Consider the following 23,462-nt stretch of genomic DNA (forward strand, 5'->3'; position numbering starts at 1 on the left):
CTCTGAATGGTAATATCATAAAATCATTCACGGAGGGGGTGAGAAACCTTGGAGTATGGCTGAACCCGAACCTACACATGATGATACAGATCCAACACATCGTGGATGCGAGTACTGGTGCAGAATGGGCTGCAAGTTCTGCTAGGTTAATTCTGCTGGGCAAGTTCTGCTAGGTTAGAGGACTCAAACCCTACCTCATCCATCAAGCAATGTCCAATGTAATAATAGCCCTGGCACTCTCAGTCTTTGACTACTGCAATGTAATCTTGCAGGGCATTCTGAAGTACATAAGTACATGATCAAGCAGATTCAGATGGTACAAAACGCAGCAAGATTTCTGCTGGGAAAATCAAGTTTCACCCTACTACTGAAAGAGTTACACACCTCCCAATTGAAAGTAGGGTGAAATTCAAGATCTTGTTGCTGACACACAAAATCATTCATCTCTCAGAACTGCAATATCTGGCAGCCAGACTACATTACCATTCACCAGCATGCACCCTGTGCTCGAGCTAAAAATACCTCCTAAAAATATTCTCTTTCATAGACATCAAATAGAAAAGTGTCAGGACAAAAATGTTCTCGGTGATGGTTCTAAGGTGGTGGAACTCTCTTCCAAAAGAACTAAAACTAGAAAAGTACACCAAAAAGCTCAAGAAAGGGATAAAAACCATCCTCTTCACAGACTACTACTACTACTACTATTTATCACTTCTATAGCACTAAAAGGCATACACAATGTTGTACCTTTGACATTTAATAGGTAGTCCCTGCTCAGAAGAGCTTACAATCTAACTTGGATAGACAGACATGACATATAGGATTAGGGTTAGAAGTTGAAAACAATCTTGAAGAGGTGGGCTTTTAACTTGGACTTGAAAACTGCCAGAGATGGAGCCTGCCGTATGAATTTGGGCATACAGCGCAGCAAAATAGAGGACTACTTTGATAAATAATGCAACACAAGGGAATAGCTGGCTACTCCACCCCCCCACCCGGAATTCACAATAGGGTGAAAACAGTAGAGATTCCTGGAAACCAACTCCTTGACTGTGTCCAGAGAGGGTTGATTTCTGTTGGGTTTAGCACATTCAATCATTTTGAAAAGTTGACTGTCCTCTTACCAGTAGAAAAAAAGGAGTCAGTGAAGGTAAGGTTACTATATTTCTGGTGGGTAAATCTGATTCTCCAAGAATATGCAACCATCTTCCACAAAGTGATGTAACTACTTCCCTCTTACAACAATGCAACCTTCCTCTACAATGTGATATAGGAATCTCAGGCAAGGTACTCTCATGGTTTAAAGGCTTCCTACAATCCAGAACCTATAGGGTTAAAACAAAGAAAGAAAAACCAGGGATCACCTCTGTCTCCCACACTATTCAACCTATACATAGCTTCCTTCAGCTCCTGCCTAGACAAACACGGCATAACCTCATACAGCTATGCAGATGACATCACCATTCTCCTCCCCTTCGATCATCCAGAGCCCACCATGACAGGCACAATACACAGAACACTTGAAACAGTAGCAACATGGATGACAGAACACACACTAAAACTTAATTCTGACAAACTTCATCCTCCTAGAAAACAGCAAAACTCCAACCTTAACAAACCTAGTAATAAACTCGATCTCATACCCCATTCAGCCCCGCTAAAACTTCTTGGAGTACTTATTGACAGAAGCTGTACCATGCAACCACAAAGCAACAAAATAATGAAAGCATCATTCGCAATTATGAGAAACCTAAGACAAATTTGAAAATTCTTCGACAGGAAACAATTACAACTTTTGGTACAATCTCTTATCCTTGGACTAATAGACTACTGCAACATATTATACCTCCCCTGCCCAGTGGCCATGATAAAGCAATTACAAATAATACAAAATACAGCCGTAAGACTCATCTACTCATTGAAAAAATATGACCACATCACAGAGGCATACCACGACTCATACTGGCTCCCAATACAAGCAAGAGTACACTTCAAATTCTGTTGCCTACTATTCAAAGCTATTAACAGAGACAGCCCAACCTACTGGAACAACCGACTAATTCAAGCCACCTCAACCAGACACAGGAGAACCCACTCACTATTCACACACCCACCAACCAAAAATGGAACAACCGACTAATTCAAGCCACCTCAACCAGACACAAGAGAACCCACTCACTAATCACACACCCGCCAACCAAAAATGTCAAACGAAGAAAACTATATGACAACCTAATGGCCAGAGCAGCAAAATTAGACAGACAAATCACCAATCTGCTGTCTTCGACCACAGACTACAAAACCTTCAAAAAAGAAACTAAAACTCTACTCTTCAAAAAAAATACATAAAACCTATTTAACAGACCAGTTCCTTCTCAAGCTCCACCTACCACACTGTCTACTCCTATCAAATCTAAAATGTTCAAATTATCCAACATGTATTACCTTAATTTCTTGACAATTCTTATGTAATCTGCCTTGAACCGCAATGGCGGAATAGAAATCACTAATGTAATGTAATGTAATGATATGACTATCTCCCCATGATATTGCATGGGCCTCCTATCTTGTAAATAGCCTTGAACCTGTACTGGATAAGTGTGATTCAGTAATCCTGATTAGATTAGATTGGATTCGATTCAATTACTTGTTCTCTGTGTTGAGAAGTTGCTGAGACGATGGAGGGATAAGTAACTTGCCCAAGCATCAGGAGGTCTGAATCCTGCTTTCACTGGTCCTTAGTCCACTGATCTAACCATTAGGCTATTCCTTTACTCCTTCACAGACCTCCAATCTATCACCATCAAAAACTTTCCCAAGGTGCACTAGTCTAGAGGAGAAAAGGATCCAGGACAGAGCTGCCAAGTTATCCTGTTCTAGGAGGGAACCTTTTCTTTTTTTCATGTAACTTACATTCCAAACCACTGTGGCATTTGTAATCCTTGATTCTACCTACTAAAGTCAGTGCTGCTGATCTCATATTGCACTAAAACAGGATTGTGAGATATCTAAGACTGATCTAAAATCTCTCTCCTGAAAATGGGGAATTCGGTAGTTCTCTAAGGGGCATCCATGTTTTCCAACAATTTTTACTTAGTTGATTTGAGAAGTTGTATCTCTTTTGGACTTTTGAACTGCATATTTCCTTGTTTTGGTCTCTTGAAATCTAACAGCTGCCTTTGCATTTTTTTGTAGTACTGAAACTTTTCCCTTAAATTCAACATACAAAGACAAAGGGCCCCTTTTACATAGCCACGGTAGCAATTCTTTCGCTGAAAGTGTGATGCAGCCAGTGGCGTAGTAAAGGGGGATGAGGCGGTCCACCCCGGGTGTTATCGTGATAGGGGCGCGGCACCTGTCTTCCTCTCTGCCATCTCCCCGCTCCTTCCCTGCCTCCCCCCCACTGCTGTGCACACGTGTGCCACTTCCCTTCCCCCGTACCTCTAATATTCCTGACAGCAAGCAGCAACACCTAACCTGTTGTCGTACCTGCATCAGCTCTTCTTCTGATGTCACTTCCTGGACCTGCGCCTAGGAAGTGACATCAGAGGGAGAGTCCATGCAGGTGTGACAGCAGGTTGGGGGTTTGCTGCTCATGCTAGGAATGTTACAGAGGTATAGGGGAAGGGAAGCGGCACATGCGCGCAACAGTGGGGGGCAGAGAAGAGGGTGGGGGAGGGATGCCACTGCTCCAGGTGCCTCTCACCCTTACTATGCCACTGGATGCAGCCCATTCCACACCAGTACTCGCTACCACAGCTTTGTAAAAGGGACCCTAAGTGTGATCTCCATGAATATGCAGCATATGTTGCCTCTCTTAAGAAGACCACAAACTAAAACTGAACCCAGACAAAACAAAATTCATACTTCTCGAAAAAAAATAAAACCCCAACCATAACAAACCTAGTAATAAACTCAATCACATACCCCATTCAACCCACTCTAAAACTTCGAGGAATGATGATAGACAGATGCTGCACCATGCAACCACAAATCAACAAAACAATACAGAAATCATTCGCAGTCATGAGAAACCTAAGACAAGTTCAAAAATTCTTTGACAGAAAACATTTCCAGCTCATGATTCAGTTCCTAATCCTAGGTCTCCTTGACTACTGCAACATCCTCTATCTCCCCTGCCCTGAAACAATGATAAAACAACTACAAACAGTACAAAACACAGCCCTGAGACTAATCTATTCACTAAGAAAACACGACCACATCACCAAGGCATATCTCGACTCACACCGGCTCCCAATTCAAGCAAAAATACTATTTAAATTCTACTGTCTATTCTAATCTAATCTAAACCTTAAGTTTATATACCGCATCATCTCCACAAATATGAAGCTCGACACGGTTTACAAGAACTTAAAATATAGGTAGAGAAGGAAAAGGTTTACATGAACTTATATGTAGAAGGGAAGAAAAAGGGGGGAGGATAGAATTACAATTTGGTGAAAAGTCAAGTTTTCAGTTGTTTGCGGAATAATTGGAGGGAGCCCAGGTTCCGCAACGGGATGGTGAGGTCGTTCCAAAGTCCTGTGATTTTGAAGAGAAGGGATTTTCCCAGTTTACCTGCATAGTGAATGCCAAGTAGAGAGGTGAAGGCTAGTTTATACCTGTGGGCGGTTCTGGAGGAGTCGGGACTTGAGGAGTTGTAAGATAGTGGGATAAGGGGAGGAAGGATGCCGTGAATGATCTTAAAACCCAGGCAGATGAAGTTCAATGTAGAGAAATGTAAAGTCTTACACGTAGGAAACAGAAATCTGAGGAACAGCTACACGATGGGAGGGCTGTTATTGAGTGAGAGTTCCCAAGAATGCACAGTGGCTGCTAAAAAAGCGAATAGAATGCCAGGAATATTCAAGAAAGGTATTACAAGCAGAACGAAAGAAGTTATCCTGCCGTTGTATCGGACAATGGTGCGCCCACATCTGGAGTACTGCGTCCAATATTGGTCGCTGTACCTAAAGAAGGATATGTCGATACTCGAGAGGGTTCAGAAGAGAGCGAAACATTTCATAAAAGGTATGGAAAACCTTTCATATGCTGAAAGATTAGAGAGACTGGGGCTTTTTTCGCTGGAGAAGCGGAGACTTAGGACAGCAGGCAGCTATTCTCATCAATGGGCGACATGATCCAACAGATCTATTATTTAAATCTTTTAATGGTGACAGCCCAACCTACTTGAACAACTGCCTAATCCAAACTACCAGACACAGGAGAACCCATACACCATTCACATACCCTCCAATCAGAGACATCAAACGGAAAAACTGTACAATGACCTTCTAGCCACACAGGCAGCAAAACTAGACCACCAACTCTACAATCTACTAATCGCGACCCCAGACTACAAAATTTTCAGAAAATAAATAAAAACCCTGCTAGTCAAGAAATCCATGAAGCCTAACTAACACCATATGAAACATTTCAATCCTCTGAAGCAACCCGCTCTACTCTGTAACACCTCTGGCCATGTCTAAACTAAACTAAACTAAACTAAACTTTAGGTTTGTATACCGCATCCTCTCCACAATCGTAGAGCTCAGCACGGTTTACAGGAGTTGGGATAGAAAGGAACTCCAATGAAGGGTAAAGGCCATAGTGTAAAGAATGTTTAGAGCAGTGGTTCTTAACCTGGGTTCGACCGAACCCCAGGGGTTCGGTGAGTCAGTCTCGCGGGTTCGACGGAGGTCAAAACACACCTCCGACTCATATAGCGCTTCAGTCACGTTCAATCATCTATCAGTTATTCAGTGATTTTGATCAAGACTGATCGTGTACTCAGTTTCTTGATCTATCAATCTGTAACTAACGCCTTATATACATCAATCAATTCCTGATCAAAATTTGTGATTTAACTGATAGATGATTGAACGTGACCGAAGCGCTTATGATTCGTGATGATATGCCCCGCTTGTCCATAATTGGCTGTAGGTGATCACGCAACATCGCTTGGCCTATCTGTGCTGCAGGGGATTTGATGCGCACAGTAGTCGAATTGTAACTGTTGTGATGGTACGTCGTGTGATACCTATCTTAATATTTTAATCCCTTACTAACTATGTCGAACAAAACACGAAAGTGGTCGGACGATATGTACAATATGGACAATATGGATTCACATGTATAACGGAACGTGATGGGAGTCAGCGTCCTAATTGCATGATTTGCAATGCCAAGTTGAGTAATTCTAGTCTAGCTCCGGCAAAACTAAGGGAACACTTCCTTAAGCTGCATGGAGATGGAAAATACAAGAACACAACGCTCGCTGAATTCAAGGTGAAGAGAGCAAGATTCGATGAAAAGGCTACTCTGCCTGTTCTCGGCTTTGTACCCATCAACAAACCGATCCTCACAGCATCGTATGAAGTTACTTACCTGATCGCAACGCAGGGCAAACCACACACCATTGGTGAAACACTCATAAAACCAGCTGTGTTGAAGATGGCAAATATCATGCTGGGAAAAGCGGCTGAAGTTCAGTTATCTGAAATTCCTCTTTCAAATGACATCATCAGCAACAGAATAGAGGACATGAGCAAAGACATCTTGGCTCAAGTAGTTGCAGATCTGATTTCAAGCCCGGCAAAATTTAGCCTTCAACTCGACAAGACCACAGACGTTTCCAATCTAAGCCAGCTTGCAGTATTCATGCGCTATGTGAAAGACGACGTGATAAAGGAAGATTTTTTATTTTGTAAGCCTCTTACAACAACAACTAAGGCAACTGATGTGAAGAAACTTGTGGATGACTTCTTCAAAGACAACAATCTTTCGTGGGATATGGTTTCTGCAGTTTGTTCGGACAGAGCTCCAGCCATGCTCGGAAGAAAGTCCGGTTTTGGTGCACTAGTGAATGCCGATGCACCACACATCATTGTTACGCATTGCATTCTGCACAGGCATGCGTTGGCAACAAAAACCTTGTTTTAAAAATTGTTGTGGAATGCGTGAACTATGTGCAAAATAATGCTCGGAAGCACCGCATCTTCAAGGAGCTGTGTAAAGAAATGGGATCTGAATTCGAGGTACTTCTGTACCATTCTAACGTTCAGTGGTTATCCTGGGGACAGGTGCTGAATCTTGTTTTTGCCATGCGTGTGGAATTAGCTCTGTTTTTGCAAGAGCAGCAACATTTTCATGCAGATTGCTTCAAAAATTCTGAGTTCATTCTCATTTTAGTGTACATGGCTGATTGTAAACATCTCTTCTTGTTGTAAACATCTCTTACTCTCATTGTATGTAACTTGTTGTAAACCGCTTTGAACTTATGGTATAGCGGTATATAAGAAATAAAATTATTATTATATCTTTGCAGCTCTCAATCATCTCAATAAGCAGATGCAGGGTGATGGAGTCAACATCATCGAAGCGGAAGAAAACCTGAAAGCTTTTCAAAAAAAGCTACCATTATGGAAACAACGAACAGAAAACGATTACTTCACAAACTTTCCCCTGCTAGACAACTGTGTAAGTAAGATCGAAGATGTATCTGGAATCGGAGACATTTCTGTACCCGCGGAACTGAAGCAAACTATTGCCACTCACTTAGATGAGCTTGCAAAGTCTCTTGACGGATACTTCCCTACAAGAGAGTCATATCCAGCATGGGTGAGACAGCCGTTCAAGTTTAGTGTTGAGACAACAGATGTCAATAATGAATGCCTCGATGAAATCATTGAAATTCAGCAGAGCCAGGTTCAACAGCAACTCTTCAGAACAACAACGCTCTCAACGTTTTGGTGTCAACAATTGGTAACGTACCCTGTTATTGCTAAGAAAGCTCTGGAAATTTTCATACTGTTTGTTACAACATATCTTTGCGAGCAATCCTTTTCGAGGATGCTGGACATAAAAACGAAGAAAAGGAACAGACTTTGTTGCGAAAATGACATGAGAGTGGCACTTGCCAAGGTAAAGCCGTGCATTTCTGAACTGGTCTCTGAGAGGCAACAGCAGAAGTCACACTGATTTGCAGTAAATTTCATTATTATGTTATTATTATTCGAAATATAGGAGAACTTTTTTGTTTTCAAAATTGATATTCTTTTTTCCCTCACTCTATACCTATGTTTTGAATTTGTAAAAATCATATTTTATTTTCCCAATAAAAAAGGGTTTGGTGAACACGCATATGAAACTGGTGGGGTTCAGTACCTCCAACAAGGTTAAGAACCACTGGTTTAGAGGGTTTAGTATACCAGAGAAGGGAAGAAGAATTACACTTTTGAGAATGTCCAGAAATCCTCTTTTGTAATCCGCCTTGAACCGCAAGGTAATGGCAGAATAAAAATCAGTAATGTAATATAATGTAAATCCAGGTCTGCAAAGAGTTTGTCAGTGCTCTGAAGCAGTGGTGTAACGAGGGTAAGAGGCAGCCGGGGTGGTGGCACCCCTCCCCGCTCCTTTCCAAACCCCCTGCTGTGCGCGCAATCCGTGCATCCCCTTCCCTTTTCCCCATATCTTTTTAATTTTCCAGGTGAAAGCAACAACATGAACTTGCTGCCTGTGTCGTGCCAGCTATCTCTCTGATGTCACTTCCTACAGCCTCTGATTCACTTCCTTTCAAACAGAATCCACATAGCTCCTTGATGGATTTCACCAAAACGCTTCTTTTGAAGCGAGCACTATCATTATGTACCTTCCTCCCCTCCACTTTCTACCCCTCTATTTTTATTTTCAAATTTTGATGTATTTATTAACTTACCAAGCCCTTCCTCCCATCTTGTCTTCAATATGTCAGTCTGTCATGCTCCCTCCTTTATTATTTTTTTACCATTATTTAAATTTTACGATTTATTTTACTTTTAATCTTATTTAGACTGATTCCATTGTAAACAGTTTAGGTACCAGTTTGATAAATGGTACATAAAAGAATAAAGAAACTTGGGCTCACAAGTGACATCAGAGAGAGGCAACACCAATGCGGGCAGCAAGATTATAATGCTGCTCACGCAGGAAAAATTAAAGAGGTATGACGGAAGGGGCACATGTGCGCGGCGGGGGTGGAGGTGGGAAGGAGGGGGTGGAGAAGAGGACAGGTGCCTGCGCTTTATACAAAGACCGCATCTGGGGCAGACTGCCCCCTCCCACACCCCCTTCACTACGCCAATGCTCTGAAGCACTTAAGTGTGGCTCTTTCCCCTTTTAGAGAATACCTTATGCAAGGAGGACTTCCCTATATGTTTATGTAAAGGCTGTTGATTAAAACTGACTTTGGTGCAGCACTCTATACCGTTTTTAAAGTATAACTACATATAGTTATAAACTAGCTGCAGCAGAAGAGCCCTGACGAACTTGTGTTATAAAATAATTAAACTATATCAAAATGGCATGAGAAAATGTATAACACAAATATAGACTTTTCAATATCAAATACTAAACAACTTAGAAATATCTCACCAAAATGTTATTACAAAAGCAAAGGAAAATATGTTCAATGAATAGTGCTCAGAATAAAATACCAGCCTGGATAGCGATGGTGTATGACATCATAGCACTTGAACCCTACCTACCAGCCAACGCTGGGTAAACATTGCAGTGTCAGATAATAATCAGTACTAATCCTTATCGCTCTCTCAGCTGGAGATATACTGGTCGATGATCTTTCTCAAAGGATTTAAGACAGAAATGATGCAAACCATCTAGGCGGGGATCCAAGTGAAAAATCCAAAAACAATGTGCTCCCAGTGCAAACAACATTCAATCCATCAATAATTAAGCCATAAAATTTGTAATTTATAAAACAAAAGCCAACCCAATTAACAACAAAGAAAAACCCTGGGTATCCGTGAAAAACCAAATAGGACAGTTAAAAACCCAATAGTGCGTGTTATTTAACATATCCCAGCACCTGCAAGGAAAATTTCATGTGGAATAAGTTGCTTAAAAACATGGGGACTGTAATGTTTGCTGTTAGTACAGATTCCTCAGGCATGTAGCACTGTCTGCTAAGCCTCCACCCCTGACAAATTGTCATTTCATATTTACAATTATTGTGTACCTGAATCCTGGTTAGGAAAGATCTCAGTGACAAGAAAAAAATGTTCAAAATGACCCTTGATCCTGTTTGCTAGAAGGAGTCTTCTGACTGTACTTTGATCAAGTTTCTTTTCTTTTCACAACCCAGCCTCCTGTCATTTCACACCAGAGATCCCTCTTCATTCCATACCTTGTACAGAGTTGCTAAGTTACCCAGTTCTAGGAAGAAGACCTTTTGGCCATTCCTGGTTTTGAACTTACATCCTAAAGCAGTGTGGGATTTATAGTTTCTGAATCTACCCATTGAAATCCATGTTGTAGGTGCCATAATACATCAGGATAAGCTTGTCAGAAAGCCAGGACTATCCCAAAATCTCCTTCTTGGAATTGGGTAACTTGTTAGCTCTGTGTATTATTGTCAACATGCTCTATGAATGGTACTATATTTATAAAACTACTTGCCAAGAGTTGCCATCGTATGGGCCTCTTTTACAAAGCTGTGCTAACAGCTGCCGCTGCCGAAGCCCATAGGGACTTAAAGGGGTTCGGGGCTTTTGCCGCACAGCAGTCGCTAGCGCGGCTTTATAAAAGAGAGGATATGTCTTTTGTCCCCAGATAGAAAATGCAGTCCTCTCAAGAAGTGCACATTGGGAAGAGAAATTCTGAAGGGGCCTAATTCCTTTGATGTTGTTGTTGTTTTGTTAATCTTTATTCATTTTTAAAACTCCACAATAAGTGTAACATATAATACAATCATTTAAACTTTAACATCACTTAGGGCTCTTTATACGAAGCCGCGTTAGTGGCTTTATCGCACACACATTTTTAGTGCACGCTAACCCCCGCGCTAGCTAAAAAGCTACCACCTGCTCAACAGGAGGCAGTAGCAGCTAGCGCGGCCGGAAAATTAGCACGCGTTAAACTGCTAACGTGGCTTCGTAAAAGGAGCCCCTAATATATCATCAAATTCTAACTCGCATCAAATATCCCCCCTCCCTTGTACCCAACAGTTATTCATAAGCAAAAGAAATCATAAAATATTCCCACCCCCCACCCTGGACCACCCTTTTTATTTTAGGTCTTTGCATATTCAAAATTATACAAATTTTTTTTTTTTTTCTATCCACATAAACTACCTCTCTTTCATTCATCTCTTCCTATTTCACCATCTGATGCCTCTTTTTTCCCTTCCCCTCAATCCCTTTAAGAACATCCTAAGATCAGAGTTCTGCAACATTACTGCAATGATTTCTTAAATCTCCACCAACCAACTCTAAATACTGCCTCTCCTCCTACAGACTGCACCATCACATGTCACCTCACTACTTCTGGACAACAAAATCTGTTCTCCATTCCCTCTTTTCAACTGCTTAGAATATGTATTTATTTTAAGTATTTACACACCACTTATATTTATTTTTTTATTTGTTCACTTTTATAGCCTGTCCTCCCCAGGAGCCCAGAACAGTTTATATTCAGGTACTCAAGTATTTCTCCCTATTTGTCCTGATGGGCTCACAATCAGACTAATATACCTGGGGCATTGGACTGTTAAGGGGAGACTGTGGTGCAGTGGTTAACGCTATAGCCTCAGAACCCTGAAGTTGTGGGTTCAAACCCATGCTGCTCCTTGTGACCCTGGGCAAGTCACTTAATCATCCCATTGTCCCAGGTACATTAGATAGATTGTGAGCCTGCTGGGACAGATAGGGGAAATAATGCTGAAGTACCTGAATAAATTCATGTAAAACTGTTCTGAGTCTCCCTGGGAGAACAGTATAGAAAATTAAATAAATGAGTGTCTTGTCCAAGGTCACAAGGAGCAGTGCTGGTCTTGAACCTGCAACCCCAGAGTGCTGAGACTGCAGCCTTAACCACTAGGCCACTCCTCCTACAGTATAGAATGTGCTTCACCCTCTACCAAATCTGCAAACCCACAAAGAAAATGAAAACAATTACCATTGCTAATGTTTCTGGACCTTCTGATAAACTTCCATGCATTGCTTTGCCCCTTCTTCATGTTGGTCTAGTAGACACAGCAGGCACTGTTTTAAATATAAATGCTCACTACACACTAAACACTTTTTCAAGGGCAGTCATCCTCCTCTTCAATAAGGTAGGAAAGAATTACACAGAGGAGTGGCACGCTTGTGTAGGCAGACAGGCTGGGTCGAAGGCAGCTCCATGGCAATAGCTGAAAAACGAACACTAGGATACACTAATACAAACAAGCCACTCGGTGCCCTGTGCATTTCAAACACTGCCTATGGCTTAATGCTTGTAAAGATCATATCAGAATGGACAGGAGTATTCTCTGATCTTTCTCTATGCAGAAAATAAATTCCAAGGCTTAAACAATTCACTGTAGTCCAGAAGAGATGGTGTCATTCTTTACATTTACATTCTGAGCTGGTTGCTGGTTGGAAGGATCCATTAAATATAATATACGGTTACACTCTCGGTTTCCAGAAGCGAGAAGGATAATATATTTTAAACTTTTCAGCCTACCTTTTGCATGCCAGGCAGCAAACCTTTGGCAAGGTCTGCCGAGTCATATTAGAATGATACATAATTTTAAAATGTTGAAAAAAGAAAGTAAAGACTTATCTTTGTAAGAAATATATTATAGGTTAATGGAATGTGTGATGTTATATTAATGTAATTCTGGAGACTGGCTCCATATCTTATGTTTGTAAACTGCTGTGAACTAATAATGGTTTTGGTGGTATATACAGTCAGTGGCGCAGTAAGTGGTGGCAGACCACCCCAGGCGCCATCTTCGCAAGGGGTGCCGGTGCTGGCCCCTCTCTTCTTCTCCGCCCCCACGTACCTTTTTAAATGTTCACAGGTGTACGCAGAATCTTCCACTCGCTGCTTGTGCCGGCCTCACCTCCCTTCTGACATAACTTCTAGGTTGTGGGACCAGGATGTGACATCAGAAGGGAGCCGAGGACGGCGCGAGCATCAGTTGGAAGATGGTGCTCACATCGGCAAACATTTCAAGAGGTCTGCAGGGGGGCAGGGCAGTGCTCAAGCAATGGAGAAGAGTGTAAGGATGGGGGGACAACCAAGTGGTGGGGAGGAGTGGGGGGAGTGCCCGGTGCAGCTATGCCGGATGCCACCGCCCCGGGTGCCAACCTTCCTCGCTACGCCACAGTATATAGTAAAGATTGTATTTAAATTTAGCCAGCTAGAAATGCTCCTAAACTCAAAGCTGGCTATTTTGTATATGGTCTGTGGGAAGAGTTTGGGCATGTGGTTAACCGCCTAAGTTTAATGGTTAAATCAGACCACATAAAAGTCAGTTCTATCTTTTTGTTGTGTTGCTTAGGCTAATAAGTGCTGGATATCCTACCTAACCGTGTAAGAGATACCAATCACATAAAGTAAGATATTCAGTGCCAGTGCCCAGACATGGCCTGGGAGTAATGTTAGAGCAGCTAAAAAACACACACTATCAATGGCTGAATGTCGACCCCCATACTTTACTCATGAGAAAAGCTACAGGTTGATAACATAAATAACAGTCTGTTACAGCAAGGTAGGTGTTAGTGATGTACATTAGATAGTCATCAATCTAGTCTTTACCTTCTGTGCTTCCCAGTGTCTCCAGTTGCGACTTAATCAGTATGGGACTCTGGAAGGGAGCATGGGCACCTGAGAGAAACATTTTGGTGGTTGAACAAGTTCTCCTTAGTTGTAGGAAAAGCAAAACTCATCGAAGTTCGAGCACCAAAATGTTACATAAGAACATAAGAAGTACAGTACTGGGACAAACCAAATGTCCAGCAAGCCCATCTTTGATAGTGGCTAACCCAGGATGTAAGTATCCAGCAGGATCCCAAAAGGTGTAGCTCATTCTCAGGAATAAGCAGTATCTATTCCAGATCTATGTGACAGATTCTGCACAGGCTGGGGGTTAGGAAGGGCGGGAAGGAGAGAAGCATGGGTGGGGTGATAGGAAGGGAGAGAAAGATGCTACTTGTGGGTGAGGGAAGGGAAAAAGAGAAGTGTTGGACATGGGTGTGTGGAGTGGGTGGGAAAGAGAGGTGGTTTACATCTGGAAAGAAAGAAAAAGGGAGACTTGGACATGATAGTGGAGAGGAGGGAGGAGAGATGTTAGATTTTGGAGAAGGGTGATGGAAAGAGGGAAGAAAGAGATGTCAGACCACTGGAATGGGAAGTCACATAAGTTCATGGACATATTGTCTGGAAATTAGTCTAAATCCAATTAAGCAGGTAACTGCCTTGACCGCATCTTCCAGCAACAAATTCCACAATTTGTGTGTTGACTGAAAAAATATTTTCTCCACTTAATTTTAAATACAGGTATGTTGCTAGTCAGTTTTGTGGACTGTCCCCTAGTCTTACTACTGTTTGAAAGGGTAAACAAACATCATTACATCTTCACCTGCTTCACCCCACTCATAATTTTATGAAGTCTAGTGGGTTTTGTGTTTGGCAAAACAAATTCTCCATATCTTTCTCAACTTTATAAATCTTCACCTCTACTGAAAGGTCCATTAAAAACTGGATTTCTTGGCAACATTATCAGAAAATACCTAGGGACCCCAGATGCTAATGCATGCCTGATGCATCAAAATTGGCATCCTGCATTAATTTTTCCATCGTCATGCACTAAGCTGCAGTGTATGGTATTTATTTATTTATTTTTTTTTGGGGGGTGAGACATTGATGGGGAATGCAATAACCAGTTAATACATTTACATTAGTGTACACTAAATGGTTACCACAGGGTTAACACACAAGAGATCTTCCTGCCTCCAAAATAGGAGGAACTGTAGTACGGGCTTCTGCATTATTTTTTTTAAGTGGCCACATGCTAATGGCAAATAGAAAAAAAAATTATTTTACAGATGTGCTAAGCCCATTTAGTGGTGCAGTTAAACAGCCCCTTAGTAGCATTAGGAGATAATTCTCTTCAACGTTTCATATCTTCAGGCTTCGTCAAGAAGAATCTACTTCCTTGATCTCTAATCTGGTGTCTGTCTATAAAAGAAGCCCCTACCTTCTCTACCTCTTCGTCCCTTTGTTTCCCCCTTCATGAACAGTGAATATTGATTCATGAACTGGAACAGCAGTGTGAACTCTAAGATCAAATTGTACCATAATAAGAGGGGGGCGGGGTTTCAAAAAGATTTTCCCTATGTATCTATAGCAAAACTTTTATGAGACCTGGTTCTAGAGTGTGTAAAACATAGCAATTGTGGCATTTCCAGCCATAAAAAAATGAAATCCTGGCTCTTTTCTTCATTGTTTAAATCGTTTATGGCATATTCATATCTATTTCTGGAACAGATCTGCTTCACTCAATTTAGCACAGCTCTTTGCTTATACAAACATTCCACTTAGAGAAATTATACAGCAGCTCCAGTAATAAACCTGTCCGCAGTCAGGAGACAAGTGGATTTCTTCTCCCTTTCCCTTTTCATTGTCTCCCTTACTGTTATTGATATTGTCATCTTTTGTGCATACTGCCTTGGCCCAGGGAATAAGTTTCAAGTTTATTTGTAATTTGATATACCGACCATCACATGTATCTGGTCGGTTTACAATAATAATTAAAAAAAAGTAAGATATTTAAATTTGTATAAATAGCTAAGAAAAAAAATGGGGAAAGTTAATGACAAAACAAGGACTGTTCTCCCTTGAGAAGAGGAGGCTGCGAGGGGACATGATCGAGACGTTCAAAATGCTGAAAGGCATCAATAAAATAGAGCAGGAAAATAAATTATTTACATTGTCCAACATGGTTTGAAGCTAAGGGGGGACAAGTCCAGGACAAATGCCAGGAAGTTCTGCTTTACACAGCGAGTGGTAGATGCCTGGAATGCTCTCCCAAAGGAGGTTATTAAGGAATCCACTGTGCTAGGATTCAAAGGCAAATTAGATGCACATCTCCTTACGAGAGGCATAGAGGGATATGGGTGACTAAAATTACATCAGGTGTATACCTGACTGGGCCTCCGCGTGTGCGGATCGCTGGACTCGATGGACCATGGGTCTGATCCGGAGATGGCAGTTCTTATGTTCTTATAATTGAGACAAGCGGGTGACGAGAGGAGGGAGGGGGAAAGGGAGGTTGTTAATTACATTATGTAAATGAATAATAAGGAAGGGAAGAAAAGGAAGGATAAAACAAAAGGGAGAGGGGAATGTTGCTTCTTAACAGCGTTTCTCTGTTTATTAGTTTTTGTTTTTATTTTTTCGGGTTCTCAGTTGGAGTTTAGATAGGCGTCTTTGAATAGAAATGTTTTAAGGTGTGTTTTAAACTTGTTTAGGGAATTTTCAGCATGGAGGTGAGTTGGCATTGAATTCCAAAGCGAGGGTGTGACAGTGGAAAATATAGTATTTCTAGTCTAAAATAATAAAACGCTAGCCGCGCATGCACACTCAACTGCGTGCTTCTGTAATCCCTGTTACGTGAGATGTAGGTCCGTGGCTTTGCAGGAGTGCGCATGCGCGAGTCCCCAGCCTTACTTAAGTTTCCAGCATCTACCACTCGCCGCTAGCGCTGGACTTCCTGCTCTCCATATTGGCTCCTCTCACCCTACCTCGGACTTAAACTGCTGTTGTGAGACATGTCAGGCGGGGATCGACAGAGGAGCCGCGGCACCTTTTCAAACCATCCCCAGCACTGCCGCCATCGTCGCTAACTTTTTAAAGTCCGGAAAAGCCGTCGGCCGTGAAGTATGCAGGTGGCGTACTTCACGGCCGATGGCTTTTCAAACCGCCCCCCCCCACCACCACCACCACCGCCGCCATTGTTGGTAAGTTTTTTTTGTTTGTTTTTTTTTAAACCTGGTAGTCCAGCGGTATCCCTACCTCGCTCTCGTGGCTGCCAATGCTGGAGGGAGCTGTGTTGTTAAGGCCTGGCTTCTTCGGGCAGCAGCAGCATTTAAAATTCGCTGCTGTTGCTGACTTCAGGCCTTACTCTCTGGCGGGTCCTGCCTACTTCCTGTTTTCATGAAGACAGGACTGGCCAGAGAGGAAGACCTGAAGCCTGGCAACAGCAATGAATTATAAATGCTGCTGCTGCCCGATGAAGTTCAAGGAGGAAAGGGAGCAGAGGGGGAGAGAATGGCTTAAAGGGAAGAAGATATGGCAGGGCATGCAGGGAAGGAGGAAGGTATGCCACACCAAGTGAAAAGGAAGGGGGAAGGGGGAAAGAAAGGAGGAGATGCCATATGGAACAGAGAGAGGCAGAAGGCGGACACTGGATGGAAAGAGAAGAGAGGGCAGTGAATGGAAGGGGAAAAACAAGAGGGTGAACAGTAGATAAAAGGGGTGAGAGAGGGAGACAGACACTGAATGGAAATGTGGGGGAGAGGAGGGACAGCCGCTGAATGGAAGTCTGAGGGACAAGGGGAGCAGACGTTGGAAAGAAGTGGGGAGAGAAAGAAAGACAGATAGTGGGAGGGAGGGAGACAGAAAGGAAAGAAAAAAGAGACAGGGGCAGGGAGAGAGACAGAAAGAAAGAAAGACAGCAGCAGAGAGAGACAGAAATAAAGAAAGACAGACAAACATATATTCTAGCACCCGTTAATGTAACGGGCTTAAAGACTAGTATAGTATAAGTCCTTAATAGAGGGGACTGTCAGTATGTTCTGATTAGTAGATCTAAGGGCCCTAGCAGGGATATGAGGGGTTAGATATTTGTCTAGAAAGGCAAGGAGATGGGAGGTCCTAATTTTGAAGACTAGGAGGAGAATCTTATAAGTTGTTCTGTGAGAGACTGGTAACCAGTGTGACTCTCGAAAGCTTTGGCTTCCAAAATCTAGTCAAATGTTTTAACTTAGTTCAATAAAAAGATATCCTCATAATTTCCATCTTTGTTCTCAGTCCAACCAACCAACTTCCTAAATTCTGAGAGTTATTTTGCCTCTGTAGCTGAAGAAGAGTGTTATCTTATTTTGTTAAGTGCCAATTTGCAGAAATGAAATTCTGTGTTTTGACATTGTTTCAGATCATTGATTAAATTTATTTTTATTTTTAGTATTTATGTACCACTTATAATCTTAGTAGTTTACATTCAGGTACTCAGGCATTTGTCCCTATCTGTCCCAGTGGGCTCACACACTATCTAATATACCTGGGGTAATGGGGGGATTAGTGACTTGCTCAGGATCACAAGGAACAGCATGTGATTTGAACCTACAACCTCAGGGTGCTGAGGCTGTAGCTCAAACCATCACGCCACACACTCCCCTGCGCCACGTCATTCTCTTCTTCTTGGATGGACTGAGAACTTTTCAGTACCCCCTCAAATGGAAGAATTCTATAAATGACGCCTAGAGTTATACATGAGGACGATCTGCACTAAATTAATATATTGCAAAGGGTACTCTGTGTGGAGCACTCTTTATTGAATACGAATTTATCACAGATCTTGCACATAACTTTGGTCACCGCGCTTACGCCTGCTGAAACCTGGTGTAAGTACTGGCATTAGTGGTGTAGTAAGGGGGATGGGGGTGGACAGCTTTGGGCTCTGTCTTGGTGGGGGTGTTAGCAGTGCTCTGCCCCTCCCCGACCACCACACTCACACCTTCCCTTCCTCCTCTTCTGCACCTTTTTAAATCTTCACCAGCGTGAGCAACTTCTCTGGCCTGCTGCTTGCGCTGGCCTGGCTCCCCTCTGAAATCACTTCCGGGTCACGGGGCCAGGAAGTGACATCAGAGGGAAAGCCAATGTTGGTGTGAGCAGCAGGTTGGAGAAACTGCTTGCGCTGGTGAACATTTAAAGAGATACGGGAGAAGGGTTGGTGTGAGTGTAGCATGGGGGCGGGGAAGGAGTGTGGGGTACAGAGAGGAGTGCTACCACTCCAGGCGCCTCCTACCCTCAATAAGCCACTGACTGGCGTGCAACTAATGGCAGTTGGGCATGTATATGACCCTATTCTAAAACATTGCATCTAATTTCTGGGAATGTACATCAAAAAGCACTCAGAATAATTACACAATTCAAGAATATAATGAAAAACTGGAGGAAAAAAAACCTCATTAACCTCCCAAAAGTTCAGTTTCAAACATGTTCCATTAGCTTAACACAGGGAGAGACACATCACAGATTAAAAAAACATACAAACTCTGCTCACTTCTGGGTGCCTTCCAGCCGGGACACTGAATTTAGTGTGCTACCGGCCGTAAAGTTTGCCATCTTCACATTAGTATTGTAGTTCAGCATTGTTTTCATAGACTCCGAATGATAAGATCTCTTGCTAAACTGTTGGAACCTTCCTCTTTAAACATACTAATTCAATCCCTGGTTCTCAAACTCTTTGAAGCTTACTGCTTTCCCCTTTCCTATTGTTTTTTCCCTTACTCGTTTTCTTTAATATTTTTAACTTGTATTTCTTTTCCTATTCCTTTCCTTTTGTATCGTATGTTTTGTCTTGTCCGTCATATTTAAATAGTCCTTTTCCCTTTGATTATTGTAATACAATATTTTAACATTTTGTACATCGCTTAGAATTTTGAATAAATCATTAATCAAATACATAATAAACTTGGAAACTTGATATCATGTTTGATTATTGTACCTCCCTTTACAAAGGCTTCACAAAAAAAGAACTAAGACGCCTCCAAATTGTGCAAAATACCACAATAAAAATTATATTTAATGCTAAAAAATACGATTATGTTTCTCCCCACTCTTGTGCAAAGCACATTGGTTGCCTGTTGAACATAGAATTAGTTATAAAATTCTATTACTTACATTCAAGACACGTCAAAGTAACCAATCTGAATTTATCAATAGTTTACTAATCCCCTATTGTCCATCTAAAACACTTCATCTATGTCTCAAAATCTTCTTGCAGTCCCATCCCTCAAGTACATAAATACAATAAGATCCAATAATTTTGCAGCGACTGCGCCATCCCTTTGGAATTTTATTCCTAATTATCTTCGTGAAGAATTATCTCTGCTTCATTTTAAAACAAAGCTGAAAACATTTTTGGTCAAAGATGCATTTGATACTTAATTGCCCTTACATGGGCTACACAGACACCAACAGCAGAAGGCATCATCTTTCCTTTCCCGGTCATTCTCTCCCTAATTGTACTCTTTTCTTTAAATATTGTAGTTCTTACCCTTCTTTCCATTTGTTCCCGTTTGTCTTTGTCTAAGTATGTTACGTATATTTTAATTGTCAACTGCAAAGCCTATTTTTATTGTACACCACGGTATAAAATTTTTTTTAATAAACAGGAAACTTGAAGTCACCAGTCTAATGGATGAAGATGTTCCAAGACGCAACATCTTAGGTCTGGAAAAAGAATGAACAAATTGAATAAAATGTTGTACTAAAGAAGCCTCTAATTTCTGGTGAGTTCAAACATTCTAGCTTTAAATGCTCTAGAAGTCTGACCTACATAGTCTGTTGTGGGGCAACTAATAACATATGTTATCCCAACAAAACTGCATGTATGGAACAAGTTTTGTTTGGATTATTAGAAGATTGGAGTTTTTTTGGCCAGTGATGTGACTCTCCCTGTGTTATGCTAGTGGAACATGTTTGAAGCTTAACTCTTGTGGAGTTACTGAGGTTTTTTTCTCTAATATTTCCTCATTATATTCTTGAATTGTGTAATTATTCTGAGTGCTTTTTGGTGGACAATTCTAGCATTCAGCTGCTAATTTATTTTGACACAATTTCTGGGAACATCCCTGATCTGTTCATGCCCCCTTTTGATTTGCATACTATAACATTTAGGTGTGCATTTTATAGAATAGGGCAGAGGCTAGATACATGCATAAACCCAAATGAGTGTTAAATAAATACCAATTATTGATTGGTACCTCATTAACTAGTTTCCATGTGGATCTGGGGTCCGTGTCCATATTCGGGTACCTAAATTTTAGCAACAATTAACCCAAAGACCTCAATCTAATGAAAATCTGAAGTAGTGTCAGAAAACAGCTAAAGCTTTTTGTTGTCCAAAATCTTCAAGAGCTCAGTTCATTCAAAAAGAGAATTGGTCTTTGGATGGTGATGAGCAGAAGAAAACAGCAACTGTCATAAAAGTATATATTCAGAAACTAAAAAACGAAGAGGGAAAACTCCGCACAAAATCAGAACAGCAACAAAAAAAGCAGCGATGATCAAGATAACTATGCTGCCAAGACTTTGGTGGCACACACAATATGTCGCACACTTCAAATGAACCCAAAACGGGCCGTGTTTCAGCAACTGCCTACATCATAGGTTCATAATATTTACCAGTCTTTAGTTATGACTGAAAAAATCTTGGCAATTATATGACTTGTGATAAACTGCAAATTAATTGCACTATTTGCACAAATAATGCTGCTGCATAAGACGCTTTCAAAAGACATGGTGTGCGGTCAGAAATGACCCACAATGGACAGTAAATATTGGTAAATATTGTTTCTCAAGGACTGTATATAACAACATATTCAAAGGAGATCTAGAACCCCTGACATAGGCATTGCTGAAACACGGCCTATGTTGGGTTTGTTTGAAGTTTGCTACATATACAGTTTGTGTCACCAATTAAAGACTTAAATTGAAAAAAGGTCTCAAGTAAGTTATTACCCACAAAATTAAATCAGAATCAAAAAGAAGAAAGGGAGGGGGTGATAACCATCCAAATCAATACAACTCTTAGCGTTCATAAATATAAACAGCAAAAATGCCCACTTAATGATGATCCAAATCTGAATTCAAATTGACATCCAAATCTGAATCTAAAAGAGAGAGAGGACATCACAGTGAATCAGGGATCAGATCATAGAATCTCTGACACAAAGCTATTCCAGATCCCCATCCTGCTAAAACAGGTTCTAATCATCTGCCCAATTCCTCTATCCACGTACATGTAAAATTAATAAATAAATTTGAGTAAGCTGTGGTACTCTATTATTTAAAAAAAACACCATATAAGCCAAATACAAAAAACTTATAACAGCGTTACTACTAAAGCACTGGCACTTATCTTAGCGGCTCCATAGAATTCCAGCGCTGACTAGATTTTTAAAAATCTCCCGACGTTTGGACATCTGAACTTCTTCACAAATTATCCAATATAATCGTTTCGATCAATCCGCTCTTCATCTGGAGAATGTTCATAAACTGAGCCCTCCTATATGATTTTGGAAATCCTTATCTCTCTGCAATAGCATCAAAATACTCAATTCAGATTTGGATGTCGACTTGAATTCAGGTTTTGCTGTTTCTATTTATGAATGCTAAGAGTTGTATTAATTTGGATGGTTATCACACCCCCCCCTTTCTTCTTTTTGATACCAATTAAAGACTTTCCAGCTTGGATCCCTTGGTCATCTCTGTTCTTTTGTTGCTGCTGTATTCAGAAACTATTCAGCATAAAGTAAAGATATTTGAAGAGCTCAGGGGGAAGAGCTGCTACAGATGCTCCATTAACACCCGCCACTACTCACTCATATGTCCACAAACACTGATCCAATTGGAAATTAATTTATTTTTATTAGTCCCCAGAGAGACCCCTCAGGAGCACATGAGGGAAATGCTGACAGAGTAACACAGTACCCATTATTTCATATGACCACATCTTTTAAACCTTCATTCCCTCCCTTCAGAAACTATTTCAGAGAAATTCATTTCAACATCTTTTCCCGTTAGCAAAGCAAAATGTTCTTATGTCTTTGTTTTGTTACTTTGAAAGGATGTTTTTAGTTAGATATATTTTCTAGTGTCTTAGCTGTTTGTGCAAGGATTTCAGATAGCTGCCAAGAAGCTTGAGAACCCCAGCACCATCCTCTGACTCAGTAGCAATCATTAATGTAGTCCACATGAAACGAAAAGAATATTCTGTCCAGACAATCCCAAACTGGAGAGTAAGATTGCTGTACTGTCCTCCTTCCTGCCAGTCTAATCCTAAAACCCCAACACCCTTGAGAAAATCTGCAATTTGACCTCAGATGGAGCTACTGAACCATCACATAAACCATCAGGGGCGTGTGTCCCACTTCAGGATTCCCTTTCTTGTTTTGGATTTCCCTAGAAATGCATGGTATAAGTTATTTAACGTAACATCCACAATCCAATAGGAGAACAATACAAATCAACAAATTTTAGATTTTTCAAATGCAAAGCATATTAAGTCAAAAAAATCTTATTTAAATCATCAAATCATTTTTGTGAAGCGCTCAGGTTATATGAAGAAATGTCATTGCCAAATAGCCAGGTGACCCTACAGTCAGTGAAAAACAGAGAAAAGCTGAAGAGACACACTGAGGGCTCCTTTTACTAAGGTGTGCTAGTGGTTTTAGCGCGCGCTGAAGATTAGCGTGCGCTAACCACGAGCTACATGAAAAATACTAATGCAAGCTTTATGGAGGCGTTAGCGTGTAGCGCGTGCACTAAAACCGCTAGCGCACCTTCGTAAAAGGAGCACTGAAATGGAAAAATAAAATGCTCAGACAACAAAGGTAGAGAAATGTATCTTA

General features: G+C 41.2%; 1 protein-coding gene across 3 annotated transcripts in view; it reads right to left on the reverse strand.

Annotated features, from left to right (window-relative positions):
* APOBEC4 (apolipoprotein B mRNA editing enzyme catalytic polypeptide like 4) overlaps nucleotides 1–23,462 on the reverse strand; it is a 76,471-nt gene that overhangs the window by 15,959 nt on the left and 37,050 nt on the right. The window contains exon 1 of one of the 3 annotated variants that reach the window (XM_033915426.1): nucleotides 11,950–12,005. The exons of 1 other annotated variant lie outside the window; for it this stretch is intronic. The gene's annotated coding sequence lies outside the window, so the exon portion shown is untranslated. Of the gene's footprint in view, nucleotides 1–10,012; nucleotides 10,107–11,949; nucleotides 12,006–23,462 lie in introns of those variants that run through there. One more of the 3 variants, XM_033915427.1, reaches the window with a different exon arrangement.

This window comes from Geotrypetes seraphini, chromosome 12 (genome assembly GCF_902459505.1).
Source record: "Geotrypetes seraphini chromosome 12, aGeoSer1.1, whole genome shotgun sequence".
NCBI classification, from domain to species: domain Eukaryota; kingdom Metazoa; phylum Chordata; class Amphibia; order Gymnophiona; family Dermophiidae; genus Geotrypetes; species Geotrypetes seraphini.